Genomic DNA, 4,205 nt, shown 5'->3' with positions numbered 1-4,205 from the left:
CTGGCTAAACCCAGTCACCCTCCTATTTTTGTAAATAAAGTTTTATTGGAACACAGACACACTCATTTGTTTACATGAGGTCTAGGGCTGCTTTTGTGCTATCATAGCATGGCCTGCAAAGCCTAAAATCTTTACTATCTGGCCTTTTACTAGAAAAGTTTGCTGACCCCTGAAATAGTATATAACTTTATAAACTAGATGGATGAAAAACAGCTATTAACAGAGGTTAAGTGACAAGTGAATCTAAATTCTTTATCATTGCTGTATTGTCTAAATTTTCAGTAATGATGCACATATTACATTTGTGGCTTAGTTGTATATCCAATTTAAAGAGGATTTTATATGAACATGAACAAAATTGATGAACTATTACCAAGTAGGCTCCCACAAATGAAGACAATTTATAACTGAGATTTCCATGATTGACACTCAAACACAATACTTTAAAAGGGATTTTTTAAAAAGTTTGCAAAAACTTTATTAAATGACTTTATTAAATCTCTGAAATAAAATTTACTCTATCATTTTCTAAGACCATATAGTTTTTGGAAATTTGAGAAATGTGGCAGATACTGCTAGCTGATCGTCATATCTGCTATTTCTTTTACCTGGGCAGCTAGACTGCATTTCTCAGCTTCCCTTGAAGTGAACACAGTCACATGACCAAGTCTGCACAAAGGAAAGTAGGCAGAGTTGAAGCGTCCTACTTTTAGATCTGGTCTGTAAAACCTCCCTGCTAGTGCCTCCTCCTGTTGGCTGACATGGAGATAACTTCCTGGATGCACTTAGGAACCACATAATGAAGATGGCAGAGCCACAAGATGGAAAGAACCTGGGCCTCTGAAGCAACACTTGGAGGAGAGCACCCAGGAGAGGCACCTGTTATGTGAGCAAGAAATAAACTTTGCATCAAGCCTTTGAGATGGAAGGGGGATGTTTTCAGTTATCTTTCCTAATGGGAGTTAACTGTATTTATGAAGCTAGCTGTTGACAGATGGCTTTGGGATGGAGGAATAATATAGAGATTCCCTTCTCAAGATAATGTCATTTAATAGCTTCCCCTTGAAATCAAAGTACTAGAGACTCCTTCCTGACCTCTGTTTAACTGGTACTCAACCAAAATGAGTAAGTGGTAATTAACACTCCCATCCAAACCTTTATCTGCCTTTATTCCTAGTTCTCTGCTCTAGCCTCAATTGTGCCCTTAGGCATCACCTCGATCTCTCTCCTGCCAGCATTATATTCACAATGTTTTCTGGTCAAGCCTTTTCCTCTCTGCCACATGGTATTGGGTTCCCTGTAACTTAAGATGGCATCCGGTAACAATTTTAAATTTATCAACCAGGATATTTCTCACCTACTGACTCTTATATGTCTCGATAGAAGATAAAGAACCATTCTGCCATCAGCAAGAAAGAAGCAATGTAGATAAATTCCATGCCATTTATAATTCATCCCACCTTCATTAAGTATTCATACACTACTTATTGGCACATCATCTAAATATTCTATGTAACAGAAAACAGAATAGTTAGAAAAAAAAACTGGGAGAGGCTGGTTTATTAGGAGACTAAGGAAGAGGAAAATAATTGATTTCCTGCATCTCTTATCCCAACCTTCTTGAAGAAAAATTTTCTGGACAGGTCACTCAAAAGTGAATTAGGTGGCTAACTTAAGGGTAAGTTGAACAGCACCCGCAGGAAGATCACTGGTATCTTCATTCATTATTTCAACCCATATTTATTAGAGACCTGCTTTGGAAGTTCCCGAAAATAAAACAGACATTTCCTTCCTTTTTTTCCCACGTATCATAAACAAGATACATCCAACATTTTTACATTCAAAATCTGAATTCAAATCAATTGGGTGAAGATGGCTCTTGTTAGACATGCAAGTACCATATTTTTAGCAATAAAAACAAATATGGGTCTTCCTTTGGTGAAGACGACAATTCTACAGGGAATCATGCAAGTACCATATTTTTAGCAATAAAAACAAACTAATATGGGTCTTCCTTTGGTAAAGATGACAATTCTACAGGGATAACATAGAGTTAAATTCTCTGCATGTCCCAATCATCTGCAATTTACTTCCTATCAGCCCTGCACAGCACACAGCTGTGTCCACACCACATAAAGGCTGTGTGCTAACACACAGCCCTGCAAATCGTCCTGTGTGGAAAGTCCACCCAGCAGGATTTATAGAGAACTATCTAATTATTCAACTCAGTTCCATTCACTCCCATTATGGTCCCTACTTAAAGTCTCTATGGAAAAGGCCATTTATCTCCAGGGACAAATTGTCAGAGCAGTGTTTTATTGATAGAAACACACCCGTTCTATTTGACAGCAACCTAGCAAGAGATAAACATTTCTCCTTCGCAACAGGTCCAAAGAATTAGAGCCTGAGAGGTCTGCACATTCCAGAGGAATCCCCTCACGTTCAAGAAATGCTCACCAAAGGACCCCACCGGATTGACGAATAAACATTGATGATTCCAGACGTCTCAATTTTAAACTGTGCTCAGGGCTTGGAAGGTGGTGATTAGCTACTAAGTCAACTCAACTAAAGAAAGCTGTTCTTTACAACCTTAGGCTAAGTAACACATGACAGAAGTCCCCTTTGCTGAGCAAGGACCTTCTGCGACATGACCTTAGAATATCCCTACCCAGTTCTTCACACCCTGGCAGCCAGATTGCCAAAAACAGCTCTCCACTAGGAAATAACTTAGCTTCTACCTCTTCATGAGGTGGCCTATTCCTGGAGCCTCCTCTTTTATCTGAGACATTTTGCTAAAAATTAAACTTGGAATAGGAATGAGTCTACTTATATGCAAATGAATGTTGGTCCTTTGCAGCATAGAAGAATAAATATATTTTGTTTATTTCTTCCTACAAAGCCTTGTTTAGGGGATTTTTTTCCCCATATAGATAGATAGATAGATAGATAGATAGATAGATAGATAGATAGATAGATAGATAGATAGATGATAGATATAGTTATGAGAGAGAGAGACAGACAGACAGATAGAGAGATGAACTTGGAGTTTATGTATTTGCCTGGGTGATTCTGTGAGGGCTTATAAGAAATTTCTGTCAAAAGTCGCCTTGCAGAGAGTTATCAAGGACTGTTGGATATGGTGCTCATTGCTGTTGAAGAGAAAACTGCTTAGAATCAAGAATCCACTCTGGTGATTAGGAGCCATTCTCTTTAAGAAAATATCTCTCCCTGAAACAATTTCCAAATTAGCTCTATAGGAATTTTCTGTGCAACAAGTGTCACCTGCAATTTGGAACATGGTTTGACGTGGCTTCCCTCCCAGCTCCATGGATGTGTAAAGGACAGCACCCAAAAGACAAGCATCTCTTCATAACTGAATAGCACTTGAGGTTTTTTTTTTTTTCCTTAGCATGATCCCATTCGGACAATTTTACTACATGGAATGAAATGACTAATAATAATACTAAAAATGTCAAGTGCAATATTGAAACATGTCAATATTTTTTCATTCAACCATGTCAGCAGCCAACCCAATTTGAAATATTCTGACAATAGTGGAGCTATGAAAACCAATATACTTGATGAGCCAGCCATCTAATAAGTTATATATGTGTACATATACATTTGTATATACTTTCCACAGAAGTGAGAGACATGGACGAGGGGACTCAGGATGGCATGGCACATTACAGAAGCAATTAGTTTATACTCATCATTTTGTCCTCCTACAATGAGAATTAAGATTAATATGTAGTGATGGGACAGGCACCCCAGAGTGATCAAGGCGCCCCATGGAGGTGCCTGAAATGTCACCACAATTGGAAATCAGGACTAGCATTATCTACGGCCACCTCCCACTGCATGGAAAAGAGGGTGGCACTGGTATACCACAGAAGTCATATTATTTCATTATTCCAAAATGGTGACTGCACTACATTCTTATAGTTTTAAAGAAACCCACAATCATTCTTATGCTTCTTCTGATTGCTCATTAGAGATTTTTTAAAAAAAAATATGGATGATCAAAAAGAAGAAAATAAAAATGGCTCATTATCCCATCATCTGGAGAATAACACTAAGATTTTGGTCTATATATTTGTGTATGTGTGTGTGTGACGTGCCTTCGGTGTGTGACTGCTCAGCTAAATAATAGAGAGAAAGTGCTCATGACTCACATCTCGTTTTTCTCCCTTAGAGGAATATGA

This window comes from Pteropus alecto, unplaced genomic scaffold, assembly GCF_000325575.1.
Source record: "Pteropus alecto unplaced genomic scaffold, ASM32557v1 scaffold42, whole genome shotgun sequence".
NCBI lineage: Eukaryota > Metazoa > Chordata > Mammalia > Chiroptera > Pteropodidae > Pteropus > Pteropus alecto.
The sequence above is the reverse complement of the archived record's forward strand: the minus strand, read 5'-3'. Positions refer to the sequence as shown.